At 48.6% G+C, this 20393-nt stretch overlaps 1 long non-coding RNA gene across 1 annotated transcript in view; it reads left to right on the top strand.

The window, feature by feature from the left end:
• Positions 1-19821, top strand: part of LOC112545186 (uncharacterized) — a 78147-nt gene extending 58326 nt beyond the window's left edge. Inside the window, exon 6 of the long non-coding RNA XR_016350053.1 lies at positions 19245-19821. This is a non-coding gene — a long non-coding RNA (uncharacterized LOC112545186). The remainder of the gene's footprint in view (positions 1-19244) is intronic.
• The last annotated feature ends 572 nt before the right edge of the window (positions 19822-20393 follow it).

Here is a 20393-nt window from a genome sequence, read left to right as displayed (position 1 = left end):
CATGAGTGGTTGGCTGATGTTCCGCAGATAGAACTGCGTTGGGCAGGGTGGGCCATGGGACAAAAAGTTTGAGACTCACTGATCTAGTCTGAACTCCTGTACACTAATTTCACCACTTGGTTCTTGCATTGAGTCCAATAATCTGCTGTTCTTGAACTAATGCATATCTTTTAGAAAGGTTTGTGTCTGGACACAGACTGCCCATGGGGTCATGATGGTGGGGGCTGCATGCCTGCCAGCCCCTGCCACCTCACTGAGCTGCACATGCAGTGGGGTGAGTGGCTTTGCGACTCTCCGAACACTTATCCTGCAGCCACACGGCAGAACAAGATGACAGCAGCCGGCAGAAGTGGGGCACAGAGCTGCTGCCAGACTGACCCTATGGCAGGAGGAGGTGAGCAAAGATGACCCAACCTAAACCCTAGAAAGCTGGGTTCTTTTCACACCAAAGCCAAACCTGACACTTGCAGTCTGGTCCCATTATGTTTGGATCAGGTTGCAAGGCTCTCATCTTGTCAGCCTCAGATTAGGACAAGCTCTTTCCAAGTTCTTTCTGGGTGATAGCATATAATAGCACTTCAAAATATGAGTGAATGATGTTGCTTTCTAGTGGCTGGGAAAGAACCTACTTTTACCAGCTGCTGAAGAAAGTTCATAGTTCATGTGGCAGAGGTCTGTTTCTAGAGGTAAGGAATGAAGGTTCTAATGCAGGGCCCCAGGCAGCAGAACTCCGTGGGGCCCCCCTTTGCCACAGCGCATGCGCCATGACGCCATGCGCATGCGCGGTGGCGCCACGGCGCATGTGTGGGGCTTTTTTAAGCGTGGGGCCTGGGGCGGCCGCCCCGTTCACCCTGCCCTATATCCGCCCCTGTTCTAATGCCAATTCTGCATGTGTATATTTCCAAAACACTTTGCTAAATCTATATTTGTTAAAATAACTTATTAAAGAAGCAACAGTTCCTAAAACAAACACTATTAAAAAGACAATGAGCCATCATACTCTGTGGAGACAGTAGTATGTAAATTTGTCTCTTGATTTGAAATGAATTCACACCAGGATTTCAGTCAAACAAGTGAACGAGCACATTCTGCCTGAGTGAAAGTTGTGAAACACTGTGAGGGAAAAGAAGAAGAAATATCATTAACTTTCCATAGATTCATAGATGCCCAAGGCAGAAGGGACCATTGTGATCAAGTCTGACCTCCTATATAATACAGGCTCTACCCTCTTCTCCTTCTTTCCCCCAAAATCCCAGAGCATATAGTTTAGAAAAACATCGAATCTTGATTTAAAAATAGCCCGTGATCCATCACAACTGTTGAATGTTGTTCCAGTGTTTAATTAACCTCAATGATAAAAATTTACACCTTTTTGCAGCGTCATTAGGAGATACTTTTCTCATAGCCCTTTGATCTCAGATCTATAGACCTGCCTGGGAGACATTCAGGTATTTCATGTTAATGATGAGCTTTTAAAGTTTCTTTAAATATTTAGTGTTAGAATATTTATCCAGCGTTGATCAGGTCCTTAACTCAATTAATTTTTGTTTTTTTTAAATAAAATGAAAATGTACATGCTTTATTTAAATAATTGCTCTGGGGTGAAGCAGGGGATGAATGGGTTCAGTATGTCGGATGTCTTGGGGAGAGAGGACTACCCCAGCCCTCTCTCACCACAGCTGCTTGAGGTCAGGTGAGAAGCACCTCTCCATGGCCACTACAGCTCCAGAGGGCAAAACTGGGGGAGGAGTGCATGTCCCCCAGCTGGGGAAGGTCCAGATTTATCTGCTCCCTGCACTCCCCAGCCATAGCGAGGAATGCAGCGAACTGTGCACTTTCCCCTTGCTCCCTTGATGAAGGGGAACCACCAGCAATGTTCACCATCCTCCTAGTGAAATAGTTTTCCCTAATATCCATCCTAGACATTCCCCACTGCAACTTGAGACCATTGCTACTTGTTCTGTCATCTGTCACCACTGAGAACAACCTCCCTCCATCCTGTTTGGAACCGCCCTTCAGGTAGTTGAAGGCTGCTACCAAATCCCTCCTCACTCTTCTCTTCTGTAAACTAAATAAATCTAAATCCCTCAGCCTCTCCTCATAAGTCATGTGCTCCAGCCCATCTAATCATTTTTATGTCCTCCACTGGATGCTCTCCAATGTGCCCACATCCTTTCTATAATGGTAGGGCCCAGAATAGGCTCACCAGTGCTGAATAAAGGGGAATAATCACTTCCCTAGATCTGTTGCCCATGATCCTACTAATGCACCCCAATATGCTATTAGCCTTCTTGACTATAAGGGCACCCTGTTAATTCATATCCAGCTTCTTGTCTGCTGTAATTCCCAGGTCCTTTTCTGCAGAACTGCTGCTTAGCCAATCAGTACCCAGCCTGTAGCAGTGCATGGGATTCTTCTGTCCCAAGTGCAGGACTCTACACTTGTCCTTGTTGAACCTCATCAGATTTCTTCTGGCCCAATCCTCCAATTTGTTTAGGTCATTCTGGACCCTATCCCTCCAGTGTATTTACTTCTCCCCCATCTTAGTGTAATCTGCAAACTTGCTGAGGGTACAATCCATCCTCTCATCCAGGTCATTAATCAAGATATTGAACAAAACCAACCCTTGTGGTACTCTGCTTGATGCTAACCACCAACCAGACATTGAGCCATTGACCACTACTCGTTGAGCATGATGATCTAGCCAGTTTTGTCAACCTTACAGTCCATATATCTGATTTGGACTTCTTTAACTTGTTGGCAAAAATGCTGTGGGAGATTGTATCAAAGAAGAGGCCAGGAGAGAGGGGACCCGGAGGGCGAAGAGCACCAGCCAGAAGTCCATGTGGAAGAAGCGGACGAGCTTGTAGGCCAGGAAGCAGGGGAAGAGCAGGAGGAAGAGGCACAGGCTGAGGCTGCGGAAATGCTTCCAAGGGCTCTTGTTGCGCGAAGCCCCCAGCGCCAGCACGATGGGGTCGGCTATCTCGATCATGGACTGCAGGGTGGACCTCACCATGATGAAGAGGATGATGCTGAGGAGGAAGGTTCTCTGCAGAATCTGCAGGTCCAGCAGCCCCGTCTGCAGAGCCAGCAGCAGCGTCACGCCCTCGGTCACGCCCCTGCTGAGGAACAGGAAGAGCAGCGCCTGCTGCCATAAACTAACAGATATCAAGATGCTGGTATATTTTTAATAGGTACAAACAGGAAGCATTTACATGCCTTTACTTGTTCACCATACCAAAACAAAGCATTTACGCTCATAGGCTGATCATACCAATTGCCATTTGCCTTCTTTCAACCATTCTGTTAATTACTTACATTTTCTATAAATATTTATTTATTAACATGTGAAAAAACCTAGAATTAAACTAACTCCAAAGCTAACTATTCAAACTGTGAATGCTTCAAATTCTAACTGTAAACTTAGCATTAGGGTTTAGTAAACAGTGTGCAATAATCCTATTGTGACTGGAAGCTACACATTTTCATTTCAGCACCATTTGATCTGATTGAGTTCAGTTACTATGAATAAGAAAATAGTTTACTGATTGAAGTGCCACAGTATATTAACTAACTTGAAATAAGGAAAACTGGATCCTCCTCTACAATCCCACCCTGATGGAGGCTGATGCCGGGCGTGCCCTGGCAGGAGTCAATGACGACAATGGGGCGGGGTGGGGAGAGAGAGGAGTAACTGGCATCCCTCCCAGGATGGCATCCAGCTGCTCATAGAAGCGGCAGGTGTGTGGTGCCACCTCAGAGCAAGAACTTTGCTCCCTGGCTGTAGTGTAGGCCTGCTGGAGTACTTTTATTTTCATGTGGACCTGGTTGAAGATCCGTATGTGTCCTTTCTCCATCAGGCTGGTGACCTTCTGGCCGTACACGTCAGCATTCTTCCTCTTGGTGTGGAGAACCTGGATGTTGGTATCCTCCCCCCAGACCTCAAGGAGGTCCAGGATCTCTGAACCAGTCCAGGCTGATGCCCTCTTTTGTCCCTGGCTAGGGGCATCTGAGGGTGCTGCAGGAATGCTGGCAGCCATGGCAGGGTGCAGAGGGAGCTCTGGCGTCTGACATGGTTCCAATGAAGGTTCTTGTGTGACGTTGGGCTAGCAATGCTGTCCTGGTGCCACAAGGTGCCTTTCCCTTCTGCCTGCAGCTTTAAACTCTGCAGGAGAAGAGGACCATTGGAGTTATCAAGGATGTGGCCAGAGCAGTCACAAGTACAGCTGTGAGAGACCTCTGGAGGCTAATTGTTTCAAATAGCAGCAGCTGAGCATCCACACTAACGCTATTTAGAAATAACAATTTTGAAATAAGCATTATAACTTTGGTTTGCTAATAAAACAATGACTGGTCCTGTGCCAGCTGCGAGCCTGGCACATCCACCACCTCCAACACCATTCTCCCAACTCCATGGGATCTGCCATAGAAAGTGTACTCGGAAGGCCTGCCTTAGGCCCACACGTCCCTCATCCAGGGGTTCGATGAGCACTAGGAGCGGGCCACCAACCACGAGGAGTGCTGGGCTGACGGGGAACAGAGGGAGACCATGTGGTAGGAGCTGTTGCAAGGCCGCACGTATGGAATGGGCCACCAGCCACCTTCTCACCTCCCTACTCAATTCCCTGCTCTCCCCAACTTCCCACCCCTGCTCCCTAACTGCCTGCTCTCCCAACTCCCTGCACCTGCCCTTGCCTCCTGGCTTCTCCTCCTAGTCCCCAGGGTCTACCAGAGCCCCCAAACATCTGGTGGTGGGACCTCCTAGGCAGCTGACTCCTCCTGAGGTACCCAAGGCAAACGCCACTCCCAGCCCTATCCCTGAGTCCTCCTCCTCCCTTCCCCATTCCAGGTTCTTTTCTCAGTCCCTCCCTATTGTGTCCTGTAAATAACAAAAGAATTGTTTGTTCAAAAAAAAAAGTCATCTTTATTTGGTCCGCAGGGGAGGGGGGAAGGTGAGAAAGTAAGGCATTGGAAGGGAGAGGTGTTGTGGCGTCCACAAGTGTAACCAAAGCACACGGCATGAGTTTGGTGTCTCGCGAGGGGGTAGGCAGTGGAAAAGTGGTGTGTGAGATGTGACTAGAGAGGAGCCCCTTTAAGCACATATCTCAGCTAGCTGCAGCAAGCATCTATTGGAAGTGTCTGCCCTCCTGGTGCTGTCCTCAGAGTGCTTCTGGGGGCTTTAAATGTAATGCGGGCTCCAATCAGCATGGACGTGCTATTTCAAAATAATTCTGTGCTATTTCGATTCTGCCTTGTAGTGTGGACACTATTTCAAAATACTTATTTTGAGAGTTATTATTTCAAAATAATTTCCTACATATAGTATCATGAGCTTTCGTGGGCACAACCCGCTTCTTCAAAAGGAGCAAAAAGGAGCTCCACTCATCTGAAAAAGCAGGTTGTCCTCAAGAAAGCTCACGATACTATATATATATATATATATATATATATATATATATATATATATATATATATATTGTTAGTCTCTAAGATGCTACAGGACCACTCATTTTTTTAAGTTATAGACTAACACAGCTTTCCCTCTTTGATTTGCTAATGTTTGTCCAAAAACTTCCTTTTCCTTCCCTTCCCCCCTTTAAAAAATAATACTTGGCCTTGCATGACCGCTGGGGGGGAGGGGGGGGGGGGAGGAAAATGAATTATGTGTGATGTTACCTAAAGTGGTCCCTATCTTGTACATTTTTATTTACACTGAAGAATTAAAATCAGTGGGTCCACAAATGTGAGTAAGGTTTGTTTGCATAAGTAAGAGTTTGAAGTATCGAGGAAGTACTGACTAACCAGGAGAGGATGATGGATGAATGAAGTTGTTTGGCCTATTGGTGATTTTGCTGGAGACGATGTAAGAAAACCAGTCTGTGGAGATGGTCAGATAACTTTTTTTTCAATCTATTTTAATATATTTCGTGTTTTTGTCTTTTCTTTTTGACAGTATTTACTGATCATACTGGATGGCCTGAGTTTGCAATGGGCTGATGTTTGCATGAACAGCTTAAAAACAGGAAATGCACAACAGAACAAAATTCTTAAATGATGGGAAAGCAGAACAAGGGACACTGTCAGGGGAGTGAGACTTTGAATACTCTCTTCAGAATCGTGGGCTGTCTGACATAAAAAATGACTGTTGGCAGCTTTGGTGAGTGGTCTGATCTCAGTTATGTTCCTCAGGGTCATTTATGTTCCTCAGGGTCGTAATGACCTAAACAAGGGTGGAGTAAAATGGAAAAGAGCCATTCTTATTCCCAAACAATTCTGTTTGCAATAGCTTGTTTGTGTGGGTGTGAACCTAAATTACTTTGCAAACTGCAGGCACAGGCACATTTGTTTCATATGAGGTAAGATAGGGAAACTGGCCTGCTCCCATACTGGGGCTGTTCTGGTTTTTCTATTCCATGTAGAATTCCTTGACCTCTCTCTGTGCACCTAACAGTGCACCTTTCCTTGTCTGTGTAGTGAGTTAAAGGTATACGTGGCTGCTGACGTCTGTTGGTCTTACGCTGACTGAATGTACACCAGTCTTTGAAACGAGCCATTGTGGCTTATTTATGGAGAAAGAGATAAAAGTTGTGGTTTTGTCAAATTAAGTTATAATGTAATATAACTAAGGATATAAATTTATTCTGGGGAAAAAACAAACCCATCAACAGCATGTTTAAGGTTGGGGTCCAGTTGCTTCTTCAACTGTGGGCTGACAAGTAGGAGACATTTCAGTGCATAGGATAATTTGTTTTAGAAAGTTATGTGTGGCCGAAAACAGGGTTTTAGATAAGTATCAGAGAGAACTGCAAACAGGGACCAAGGTGGTTTCTGACTAATGGGAAGGGAAAACAGAGTTGTTATTTAGGAATGTTTAGAAATGGACTTTTGTACCATCCCAAAGTGAACAGAATTAATAAAGAACTTGAATTAAAATTCAGCCAAAAAGTGTGAAAAACAAAAAGGCTAATGTCATCAGCACTCTTCTCTGGCAAGTAAAACTACACATAACTTTTGTTACAAAATTGAAAACTGACCAAAACCATAATAATAATAGTAATATTAATAATTTAATAATTAATAATTTTGGCTGAGTTTAAATGGAAAAATGGGAGCTTTCTTGTAAAGGAGGGGTACCCTAGATGGCAAAGGAAAGGTAAAAGGAAAATGTCTGGGGTTCAACAGTAGAGACAAAATGGGCCAATGTGAGGGGAGTCCACCCTACAGTAGGGTTGCCAAGTCTTTGGTTGTCATTTGGAATGAATATTCAAAAAAAGGAGCCTAGTTGCTCTGGTCAGCACCACTGACCGGGCCGTTAAAAATCTGGTCAGCAGTGCAGTGGGGCTGGCAGGCTCCCTGCCTGCGCTGGCTCTGTGGGGCTCTTGGAAATGGCTGCCATGTTCCTGCAATCCCTAGGCACAGAGGCAATCAGGGAAGTTCCGTGCGCTGTTCCTTCCCTGACACCAGCTCCGGAACTTCCATTGATTGGGAACAGTGGCCAGTAGGAGCTGGGGGCAGTACCTGTGGGTGCAAAGAGCCATGTGACCACCCCTCCACCTAGGAGCCAGACTCGCTGGCTGCTTCTAGGAGTTGGATGTAGTCAGGACAGGTAGGGAGCCAAATAGCCTATTGTACTGCTGACTGTTAGCCATATGAGGTAAGTGCTGCCTGGCTGGAGCCCGCACGCCAAACCTTCTCATGCACTCGAACTCTTGGCCCCAGGGTGGAATCCTCTCCCACTCCCGAACCCCCTCCCAGAGCCTGCCCACCCTCTCACACCTAGTTAAGATGACTTGTACTCAGCAGGCATGTCTGCACTATAAATGTATGGTAGCGAAGTTGCACCAATGCAACCAATGCACCAATGCAGTGCTCCTGGTGAATGTGATGCAAGAGCCTCTGAATAACTCCACCTCTACAAGAGATGGTAGTTGCATTGATGGGAGAAGTTCTCCCACTGACATAGTGCTGTCCTTGCTGGCACGTAGGTCACATAACTATATTGCTGAGGGATGTGCATTAGTCACACCTATGTCCTGTTCTACAGTTAGGTTGACATAGGACAGCTCTCTTCAACCTAATTATGTAAACATCTACACTAAAATATAGCTCCCAGAGATGTAACTCACCTCCTGCACTGACTCAGTAACTCCATCTCTATGAGAGGCATAGTACTTAAGTCAATGTAATTCATTCCTCCCGTTCCCATTAAGGATGTTAAATATTGGTTAAATGAATAGTCGATTAACCTCATGAATTCTTATTGTTTACTCAACTATTCTATAGTCCCTGGGGGTGAGGCTGGCAGCCAGTGTGCTCTGGCCCCTCTCCCGAGTAGCCCCCGTGCCACTCCATGCTTCTGCCCCTGTATCAGAGGCAGCAGTGCAGGGTGCCAGGTGGGAGCTGGTCCATGAGGAGAGCCAGTTTAAACACCAGATGATACAAAGGCAGCAGTGCGGGCGGGCAGCAGCCCCTATCTGGGGGGAAGAGGGACTGAGTTCCCAGATCTGGTGCGAGCCAGAACCGAGCCGGATTGCCTGCCCACCTAGCTCCTAATACACTCTAAATGCAGAGCTGCAGCGGGGGTAGGTCCCAGATCTGGCGCAAGCCAGGACTGAACTGGGCTGCTGACCAGCCTGCTAAAAAATTTACTGGCAAGATTGGGGAAATGCTTGTAGTTAGGCTTGCCAGGTGTCCGGTATTGACCCGGACAGCCTGGTATATTTGCCTTCTGTCCAGTAAAAAAATTCAGAAAATACCGGACACCTAAAATGTCCGGTATTTTCTGATTTTTTTCCCAGCCAGGAGGCAAAAATCCCAGGTGTTTACCTGGTTCTGCAGGGGAGCTGCCTGGCCTGGATCAGGAAGACAAGATGGCCGCCAGCAGCCTGTTAGATTAAAAAAGTCTCAAAGTCATTTCTTAAAGGGGCCATGCTGGTTTTTTCATTTTTAAAATTTTTGTATTTTTTTTTTTGCTTAATAACTCTCGGGTCCTTTCTTTTTTCTCAACAACTTTGATCTCCCCCCTTTTTTTTCTCAACAGAATTTTTTCCCTGGTGGGTTTTTTTTGGGGGAGGGTGTTCGGTATTTTTGGTTAAACTATCTGGCAACCCTACTTGTTGTCTACTCTATATCATTAACCTATAAGCATTTGCATAATAGTCAGCTGACATTCTGTATGAGATGGACAGCAGCAACCTGTCCTTGAATTTGGCACTCACAGAGCAGCTGTACAGAGTAGACTGCCCCTTGGACTAGAGAAACCAGCACTAATTGGTGGGATCGCATCATCAGGCAGGAGTAAGATGAAGACCAGTGTCTACAGAAATTGTGCATGCATAAATCAACCTTCCTGTAGCTGTGTGCTGAGCTGGTCCCTAAACTGCGATGCAAAGGCACCAGAATAAGAGCTATCCTCTTGGTAGAGAAGTATGTGGCAATTGCTGTCTGGAAGCTGGCAGTTCCTGATTGCTACCAAGCAGTTGCAAATCAGTTTGGACTGGGGAAGTCTACCGTTGAGAGTGCACATAGGTCAATAAAATTGCATTCTGTTATGGAGGACCATCACTCTGGGGAGTGTGCATGACATACCAGATGGCTTTGCAGAGATGGGCTTTCCTAACTGGGGGTGGGGTAAATAAATGACAGTTTTAGCTTCAGACCACATTGTCACAAAGTGAATCAAGAGGAAGGCATACTTCTTAAAGGGGCTTGTGGATCACCAGGAGTATTTCACAGACATCAATGTGGAGTGGTCTGGAAGGGTGCATGACACTCATTTTCAGGAACACTGGCCTGTGCAGAAAACTTTAGGTGGGGATTTTCTTTACAGACCAGAAGATTACAGTGGGGGATGTGGAAATGCACATTGAAATCCTTATCCCTTACAGCCTTGGCTCATGAAACCTTATACAGGATGCCTTGACATTAGTAGTAAGGATAATTTAACAACAGGCTAAGCTGGTACCATATAGTAGTGGAATGTGCCTTTGGCAGGTTGAAAGGAAGATGGAGGTGTCTTGATGGCAGGTTAGACCTTACAGAGGTGAATATTACCATGGTTATAACTGTGTGCTGTACTTTGCATAATCTCTTTGACTTAAAGAGTGAAATGTGTGCTGAGGGGTGGAGCACTGAGGGTATGTCTGTACTACAGAGTTTTGTTGGAAAAACAGCTGTTTTTCCAACAAAACCTGCGTTACGTCCACACTACAATCACGTTCTTCTGAAAGTAAATCGAAAGAACAGGGTTTTTTCCGGTGTTGGTAATCCTCTTTCTACGAGGAAGAAGGCTTTTTCCAAAAGAGCTCTTTCGGAAAAAGGTGTGTGTGGACAGGGAGGAGGTTTTTTTTGTTTTTTGTTCCCAAAAAAAGGCATCCAGGAAATAACACAGGTGCCCTAGTGGGCATCCCGTCCCCAGGACTCTATAGTTTCTGTCTCCTGGCCCCTCTTAAAGCTGCAGGCACCCTGGACAAGCCTTGTGGTAGGAAGCTGACCTGAGAGCAGCACCTCACCACGGGGCTCTCCCTGTCACAGGCCTTGTCAGCCATGGCAGAGCCTCAATCCCCCTGCTACTCCCCTGGCCCTCACAGGGGTCCCAGGACCCACCCAGAGGGACCAAGAGGCGGGCATCCTCCTACTCCGGAGCAGAGTTCCTGTCCCTCCTCGAGCTGTGAGGTGAGGAGGACACCTTGCAGGATCTACACTCCAAGCGCTGATATGCAGAAATATTTGAGCGCATGGCCAAGTCCCTGGAGGAGAACGGAAACCCACACCCACCCTAAACCAGATGCAGCTCGCACTCAGGGGCAGGACCCCACACCTGCCCCTATTACCAGAAGCTGCATCAAATCCTGTGGGGTGGGGAAATGTCTTCCCCACCTATTGTTATCGACTCCTGCCTCAAGACTCCCAACGTCGCCTGGCCAGAGGAGGAGCAGGAGGACCAGGAGCAGGTGCTGGTCAACCAGGATGTCTCCCAGGCCTCGTCGGACGCCGGGGAGGGATCTTCATGTGCGTGGTCTCAGTTTGTCACACACACAGGGTGGAGGAGGTGGGTGCACAGGGGGAGGAGTACGAGTGTCGCTTGAGCTACTCAGGCTGGACATTGTGCTGCAGTCCATGTATGTGGAACCATGTTCAGGGTTAGTGTGCAGCACACAGATGCAGCAGGTAGCCCCTGAGCATGGGTGGGATCCTGCTGCCAGGCTCAGGGGAGGCCACACACATCCAGCCGGGTGTGGGGCCCTTCCAGCACCTGCCATGGCTGGAAGCAGGCTAGCCAAAAGGATGCAGGCATGACCCCAGACACACCGAGCAGTATTTTACACAGCTGGACCAACTGGGACTGAGGGGCAAGCCACACCACCCGTGTCAGCTGCCACACTGGGGGACCTGAAGGAGCTCCAGGGTCCAGGAGGATCTCATGCGCTAACATGTCAGCATCTGCGCGACATGCAGCAGATCCTGGCATAGAAGGTCCTCAAGTACGCTGAATGGCAGAACCGCACACGGGACCAGCTCATGCAGCGGTGTGATACCATGTGTGTCATCATGTCATGCATGATGGCACAACCGCCTGCTGTTGCTCCTCCTGCCTTCCATCCTCCTGCCCCCCCAGTGTGCCCATTCCCCCTCTGCCTGCCCCCCAGGCAATGCCTCTGCTCCCTCCCCAGGTGATGCTCATGCCCCCTCCCAAGTGATACCTATGCCCCCTTCCCCTGTCCCACATGCCATCTCTGACCCTACTCTACTCCGCCTCCTACCCATCCCTCTGTGGTCCCCAGACCCACACAACTTCAGTGAGGTCCCTGCACCCGAGGTGGCACATCTAGCCAGCCCCAACGCCACTCCAAGCCCCCCTCCCCTCCAGGTTGTGAGCTCCCCTCCCCCACCTACCTGTTTTTAATGAAAGATAAGAACAGATTTAATTTTGTTGGGAACCAAACAGGTGTTCTTATCGAGAGGTCAGGGAAGGGGAGAAGGGAGGAGTTGTGGTGGGGAGGGGATAGGGCAGCAATCCTGAGGCACCTATTGGGGAGGCCCTGGGGAGAGTTACTGGGCTCCTTGAGAGACCCTCTCCCTCAGGGCTTCCTGGATGTGCACCCCAGCCTGATGGGCCTGATGGATGGTAACTGTTCTCAGCTGCTCAAATGCTTGCCCCTTGCAGCTAGCGTCTGCCCTCCACCCTGGGAAGAAGGCCTCCCCCTTCCTCTCCACAATGTTGTGGAGGACACAACATGCCGTGACCACCTCGGGGATGTTGTGCTCCCCTACATCGAGGCGGGTCAGTAGGCACCTGAAATGTGCCTTGAGGTGGCTGAAGGCGCACTTTAGCTGAATCCAGGCCCGGGTCAGGCCAACATTAAATCGGTCCCTGCTAGGGTCCAGGTGTCTGGTATAGGGTTTCATAAGCCATGGAACAAGGGGGTAGGCTGCGTCCCCCATGATGCACAGTGGCATCTGCACGTCCCCAACTGCAAATTCACAGTGGGGGACGAATGTGCCCACCTCCAGCTTCCTGCACAGGCTGGAATTACAAAACACGCGGGCATCGTGTGCCCTGTCTGACCACCCAACAAAAATGTCTGTGAATTGTCCACGGTGGTTGACCATAGCCTGCAGCACCATAGAAAAGTAGCCCTTCCTATTAATGTACTGGGCCGCTCAATGCCCTGGTGCGCGAATCGGGATGTGAGTCCCATCAATGGCTCTGGCACAGTTTGGGAACCCCAAGGCAGCAAATCTAGCCATGATTGGGTGCAGGTCTCCCAGACGGAAGACCCTCCACAGCAGGATGGAGTTGATGGCCCTCACAACCTGCAGAGGGAGACAAACAAACACAAGAGAGACTGAGAAAGAAAGTGCCTGAGCCCTTAGGAAGTGCCCGTCCTCCTCCCATACCCTCTCTTCCCCTCTCAAATGCCCTAGGAGCCTTATGAGTCCGCCCCCCAGCAGCAGGACTGTGTGAGGTTGGGAAAGCACAACTACCTGGGGACGGGGCTTCGCCCACACCCCTACTGCACCCCCCACAGTCCCCAACCCCCTTTTCCCTAGGGTCCCCCTTTTCCAGGACTCCCCCCCATGCAGGGACTGCAGCTCCAGTGTGCCTTACCTCCATAAGGAGGGCCCTGATGGTGGACTTCCCCACACCAAACTGGTTGCCCACTGACCGGTAGCTGTTGGGGATGGCGAGCTTCCAGAGAGCTATTGCGACCCACTTCTCCAGGGGGATGGCAGGCTGCAGGTGGATGTCACGTCTCCGGAGGGTGGGGGCGAGCCAGGCACACAGCTCCAAAAAAGTGGCTTTCCACATGCAGAAGTTTTGAAGCCACTGCTGGTCCCCCCGCTCCATGACCAGACAGTCCTACCAATCTGAACTGGTGTCCAGCTTCCAAAAACGCCTTTCCACTGTTGGGTGCGGTTGCCAGAGTGTCCCCAGAGTGAGCTCAGGGTCGAGCTCAGTCAGGACCAGGAAGGCAGCTGGCACAAAGTGCTGCAAAACTGCAGCATGGCCATGTGGGGCCATCGCATGTCCAGGGACTGCACCGGCTCCATGGCTCAGAGGAAAAAGCTGAGGCATCCACAAAAGGTGGCCAACCACAGCAGGCCCTGTGAGAGCTTTGCTGTCCCTGGAAGAAGTATGCAAGCACGCAGCAGAAGCAGAGAAACAGCTGTCCAAGAGGGTCTCTTTAAGTGCGTGTCTCTTCCAGGCTCCGGTACCAGCACTGGGAAGCAACTGGTGACCTGGCTGAAGTGGTTCTGGATGGCCTTTTATGTGAGAGAGCATCCAATCAGTCTGGATGCTGGATGCTCTCTTTCAAAAAAGCATATCACTTTTTCGATGTGCTTTTGTGTGTGGACGCTCTCTTTTGGAAGAAAATTTTTTGGAAGATCTCTTCCGAAAAAAGCTTCTTCCGAAAGAAGCCTGCAGTCTAGACATAGCCTGAGTCTTAGAGCTTGGCTGCAGAGTTTGCGCTAGAGCTGTTAGAAGATCCCAGAGTGCTGCTATTAACATTAGGGAAGCTTTGAGGAAGTACTTTAAGAATGAGACACACTAAAATATACCTTTTCATGGTTGTTTCCCTGCTGCATCCCATTTAACATCCCATGTGCCATATTCCCCTGCAAGAAAATGTTTGAATACTGTGCAGAAGAGAAAAGTGAGGGGGAATTTGATAGCAGCCTTCAACTTCCTCAAGGGGGGTTCCAGAGAAGATGGAGTGAGTCTGTTCTCAGTTGTGATAGATGGCAGAGCAAGGAGCAATGATCTCTAATTACAGTGGGGGAGGTCTAGATTGGATATTAGGAAAAACTAGGAGGGTGGTGAAACACTGGAATGTGTTACCTAGGAAGGTGGTGGAATTTCCATCCCTAGAGGTTTTTACATCTCGGCTTGACAAAGCCTAGCTGGGATGATTTAGTTGGGATTGGTCCTGCTTCGGGCAGGGGGCTGGACTCAGTGACCTCCTGAGGTCTCTTCCAGTGCTAGGATTCTATGATTCTATGATTCTACCTGGGAGCAAAGTGATAATCTGTGGTTTGTAGAACAGAAGCTAAAATCGTACCATTAAGAAAGTTTTCCTTTATTGATCAAGACAAATTATAGTGCTACACACGAAAGCACTCATGTTTTCTGGTAAGGGAGGGTTTTGGAAAGGGTAAAGCCTCACAACTGTGCTTAGGTCCAGCTAGCATAATCAAAGTTGGGAGAGGGGATGGAGAGTAGGGAAAACTGAGGACTCCTAGGGTACGTCTAAACTACATGGCTCCGTCGACGGAGCCATGTAGATTTCTTTGTTTGGCAAAGGGAAATGAAGCCGCGATTTAAATAATCGCGGCTTCATTTAAATTTACATGGCTGCTGCGCTGAGCCGACAAATGGCTGATCAGCTGTTTGTCGGCTCAGGGCGCTAGTCTGGACTCTCCTCTGTTGAAATGAAAGCCTTTTGTCGACCTCCCCAGTAAACCTCATCTTACGAGGCATAACGGGGAGGTCGATAAAGGGCTTTCAGGTCAGCGCGGGAGCGTCCAGACTAGCGCCCTGAGCCATGTAATTTTAAATGAAGCCGCAATTATTTAAATCGCGGCTTCATTTCCCTTTGCTGATCAGCCTAATCTACATGGCTCCATCGATGGTGCTGCAGGAGAGGTCGAGCCTGGATCTCATCACTCTGCCGACTAATTAAACACTTGAGCATCTTGGTTTGTTCCTCCATGACTTTCTTATCAATAATGTCTCTTTGAAAAACTGCCAACTCTCTTCAGTTGTTTTTCCTCTTAGTCTTGTTTCCCATGGGACCTTACCTGCCAGCTCTCAGAGGGTATGTCTACACTACAAAGTTAATTCGAACTAACGGATGTTAGTTCGAATTAACTTTCATAGGCGCTACACTAGCGCTCCGCTAGTTCGAACTTAATTCGAACTAGCGGAGCGCTTAGTTTGAACTAGGTAAACCTCATTCCACGAGGACTAAGCCTAGTTCGAACTTACTAGTTCGAATTAAGGGCTGTGTAGCCCCTTAATTCGAACTAGTGGGAGGCTAGCCCTCCCCAGCTTTCCCTGGTGGCCACTCTGGGCACCACCAGGGAAACTCGTATGCCCCCCTCCCGGCCCCGGAGCCCTTAAAGGGGCACGGGCTGGCTACGGTGCCCGTGCAAGCCTGCCGGCACCCAGCCAGCAGACCCTGCACCTGGCACGCCATGAGCCAGCCACCCGATGCCCCCCAGCCCTCCCCCTCTTCCCAGGACCAGGCTGGTGGCTCTCGGGAGCCTGGCCAGGACCACAAGAGGCGGGCACCCGCCTGGTCTAGTGCAGACATCGTGGACCTTGTCCACGAACTCCGCACTAGGCACAGGAAAGTGGCCGTCTAGAGCAGGAGAGCTGCCATCCTGGCCACCCAGGAGCAGGTTTGCATGAAAATCAGGGTGGTCCACTGAGACCCCCGACCCTGAGCCCTGAGCTTACAATGGCCGTACTAGGTCAGACCTAAGGTCCATCTAGTCCAGTAGCCTGTCTGCTGACAGCAGCCAACCCTAGGTACCCTGGAGGGGATGGACCAAAGACAGTGACCAAGCCATTTGTCTCATGCCATCCATCTCCAGCCTTCCACAAACTTTGGGCAGGGACACCATTTCTACCCCCTGGCTAATAGCACTCCATGGACCCAACCTCCATGACTTGATCTAACTTCTCTTTAAACTCTGTTCTAGTTGTAGCCTTCACAGCCTCCTGCAGCAAGGAGTTCCACAGGTTGACTCTTTGCTTTATGAAGAAGAACTTTCTGTTACTAGTTTGAAGCCTGCTACCCATTCCTTTCCTTTGGTGTCCTCTAGTCCTTCTATTATGGGAACTAATGGAGAACTTTTCTTTATGCACCCTCTCCACACTACTCTTGCTTTTATAGACCTCTATCATATCCCCCCTCCGTCTCCTCTTCTCTAAGCTGAAAAGTCCCAGTCTCTTTAGCCTCTCTTCATATGGGACCTGTTCCAAACCCCTGATCATTTTAGTTGCCCTCCCCTCTCCCAGACTCTCTCTTCCCCTCTCCCACCTCTTTTTCCCAGTCTCCCCCGGTTTTGTTCAATAAAGAAAGATTCTATTTTTGAACACACATTTTCTTTATTTTGTACATCAGGAAGGGGGGCTAGGGAAGGGTAAGTGGAAGGAGGTGAGGGAGGAATGGGGTACGCGCCCCCGATGGGGAGGACTGGGCTGGCTCTGTGGGCTTCTTGGGGTGGAAGCTCTCCTGCAGCCCCCCGATTGCTCCCTCTCCCCGGATGGCAGCCTATGGCAAGTGCAGCCGGGGTGATGGCCGAGTGTTGTGATGTTCTGCGTGTGGGCACTCAGGGCACTCCAAGCCAGGACTGCTTTGCAAGCGGGGAACCCTGAGAACTGTCTGTCCGGGGTGGAGGTCGGGTCCCTTTAAGCACAGCCCTCTGCTAGCCTGAGACAGCAATTCCACGCTCTAAGTCCTCATCTGATGCCCTGCCGGCACTGCTTCCGGCCAGCCTTAACCTCTGTTCAGGGTCCACTCTGTGTGGACATGCTAGTTCGAATTAGCAAAACGCTAATTCGAACTAGTTTTTAAGTCTAGCTGCGCTAATTCGAATTAGCTTAGTTCGAATTAACTAATTCGAATTAAGTTCGAATTAGCGCTGTAGTGTAGACATACCCTGAGTAGTTACAGCTTTCTGTAATAAGTCATAAACCTCGTGTCTGTTGGGGTGCAGTTGTGGCATATAGCCTCAGTTCCAGGTTAGTGCTGCTACAGAGCCATGGTGCTTTCCTTGGAGCTGGAGAAGCCTCATACTCCTTGCTTGCACTGAGGAGATGGTAATTTGCCATATCTCTTCACGAGGTGCCTCATACTTTTCCCACCCCACATTCTGTCATGAGTTATGGGGGGTACTGCAACCACAGTACCATGCCTTCCAACAGTGCGATCCCATGATGGGTGGGGGAGGGGGGAAGGGAAGAAGCAACTTGGTAGCAGCCTTTAGGCTCCACTAAAGCTCCTCACTCCCTAATAGCCCACTTTCCAGCCATGCAAGGACAGGGCACAATGTATTTCCTAATAGAGCCTAATCAGTAACAAAATATAACTATAAATTACTGGCTGAATCTTGGTCTCTGTTACACTGGTGTAAATGCTGCTTTGAATATTTTCATGGTATTCGTTTCAACACAAGGTGCTTCGTATGTGTTGGACTGAAATTCCAAGGTCTGGCAGGTCACAGGGGTATAGCTGAAGACAGGATTTAAGCCAGTATTTGTTGTTTCAGAGAAATGGTGATTTACATTTGTTTCGAAAATGATATTTGCATTTTAGTGAAATGATCTGTAACCAATATAGAAACCATGCAACAAAGACAAATCACTTTCTCAGGCTAATAATGCATCACTGGTGATGCATCATGGTCATTTATACCTGTACAGTAGTATCATTCCAAACATAACAGCATAAACTTGTGCACTCGTGCGCTACATAGAAAATTTGCAAAGGTTTATTTTTCAGCTGTTTCTGATAGTCTCCCTTTTTGCATTCTTCTGCAATGTAAAAATTCAGTTCACGTCCAGTGTTATTATCTAGATTTTACTTTCCGTGCTAAGAATTAGCTAATAGTTGATTAGACAACTTTTAGATTCAAATGATGGAAATTATATTTCAGATTTTAAAAAAATGCTTGCTAAAATTGGGGTATGATTTTTGGAAATAATGCTTGTGTTGTCAAGCCACATTTTTGGGCAAGATGGAAGGGAGCATTGTGAATACTTTTTGATATGTATCTTCCTTCTTCTTATGGTTTAATTTCCCAGAATGAAGCTGCCATATAATAGCATAAAGTTCGAAGAGGAATGCAGAGACCAACACTAAATCCTCAGCTAGTGTAACTTCAGTGGCATTTACACCAATTTACATCAGTGTGGGTCTGGCTCCACAAAGCATTTTTTGATGATAAATGAAATATTTATAGAGAAAACCCTATTATAATGCATTACAAAATTCATTTAAACATGTGTGTGTACGTGTGTGTATTGTCCTAAATCTGGATGATCAGGCAATTGCTGTCAGGCTCTATTTAAACCACATGAAGAAAAGTAGTTGAGCCTCATGGAGTTAATCAGTGGTAAGAGGAACTCTATAAAGTGAACAAAGATATTCCCAGCTTCTCTGTGCCTTTTTCTCAAGTATGTTTGAGAAGTCGACAATGAGACTTCCAAAAATCTCTCTTGTCTACAAAGGAAATTATATTTTCATGCAGACAACTTCATAAATATTACAGGCTCCTTATATTAATTCTGCCTGACTGGTTCTTGTTTTGAAAAACCTGGAGGCCAGATGCTGGCAGGAGGTTAGGCTTCCTGGCAATAACCTACTTCTGTAGAAAAGAAAAATGTTCTGCAAAGAATAATGAAGAGCTAGCTTTCCAAAATTTGGAATAATTTTATAAATTTACAACCAAAACATGACCAATTATAATTACCACATACATCTATGATTCTAAATGAAATAGGTTAGCGCAGACAATTTCAATATTCTAATTCTAAACACGAATGCTATGTTTACACTACAAAGTTTTTGTGCAAAAACTGGTGGAGCGTCCACACCTCAAGCATGTTTTTGTGCCAAAAAAATTACAGTAAATCAACAGGACAGAGGACTTTTTGTGGTAGTTATTCCTTTCCACAGGGATGTGTGTTCAGGGAGGACTGACCGCCCCTCCCTATTGTATCTTCTCCACAGCCGGACCACCCAGGACAGAGGGCCATACCACGCCACCATAGCCATCTGCCACAATCTGGGGGCCGCCAAGACAAGCCAGGCATCCCAAGGACCTCATGCGCCAGCACATTGGTGTCATGCAGGACAGCCACTCCACCCTGTCACACAGGCTCAACATCGACCTGGAGTGGCGGCAGCAGGACTGGACTGACCTGATGGCACACTGTGACACCATGTGTGGTGACCTGTCCTGCATGAGAGAACAGCCACTTGCTGCCACAGCCCCAGCCTTCCACCCTCATGCCCTCCCGTCTATGCCCATTGCTCATCTGTCTGCTCACCCTGCCGTGCCTCTCCTCCCTCCCCATGCCATGTCTCTGCTCCCTCCCTTCCCCATGGCCATGTCTCCTCCCCCAGTCATGCATATGACCCCTCCTCTTGCCCCCACTACCGCCCCAACATCTTTTCTCCAACCGTCCCTCCTGCCTATCCCTTTCAGGTTGCAAGACATGTCCAACCCCGACAAGTTCCGAGCACCCGAGGGGGCTCTGCAAGCCACCCCACTACTCCTCCCAGTCCTGGTTCCCCCTCCCAGTTCAGACAGCCCCCTCCCCTCCACCCACCTTCTCCTCATGTGAAATAAAGACAGACTCATTTTGTTCTGAAACCAACCAGGTGTGTTTATTGGGAGGTCAGGGTAGGGGTAAGAGGAGAAGGTGAGAGGGGGAAGGGAGAGAGAAGAAAGGCTGAAGCCCCTGTTGGGAAGGCCCTGGGGACAGTTACTGTGTGTCCTGAGAGAACCTCTCCCTCAGGGCTTCCCAGATGCGCACCCCAACTAATGGGCCTAGCAGGTAGCAGCTGACTGGGGCTGCTCAAAGCCATGGCCTCGTGGGTGGCCAGGAGGAAGGCCTCCCCCTTGCACTTCACTAGATTATGGAGCACACCGCAGGCCAACACCACCTCAGGGATATTCTGCTTCCCGACATCTAGGCGGGTGAGGAGGCAGCGGAAGCAGACTTGAGGCACCTGCATGTACACTCCACCTGCATGCAGGCTCGGTTGAGGCGGGCATTGAAAACGTCCTTGGACGCATTGAGTTGGCCGGTGTAGGGGTGCATCAGCCAGGGCATTGGCGGGTATGCAGCATCCCCCACTAATCACACTGGCATT

This window comes from Pelodiscus sinensis, chromosome 7 (genome assembly GCF_052426305.1).
Source record: "Pelodiscus sinensis isolate ZL-2025 chromosome 7, ASM5242630v1, whole genome shotgun sequence".
Taxonomy (NCBI): Eukaryota; Metazoa; Chordata; order Testudines; family Trionychidae; genus Pelodiscus; species Pelodiscus sinensis.
The sequence above is the reverse complement of the archived record's forward strand: the minus strand, read 5'-3'. Positions and strand labels throughout refer to the sequence as shown.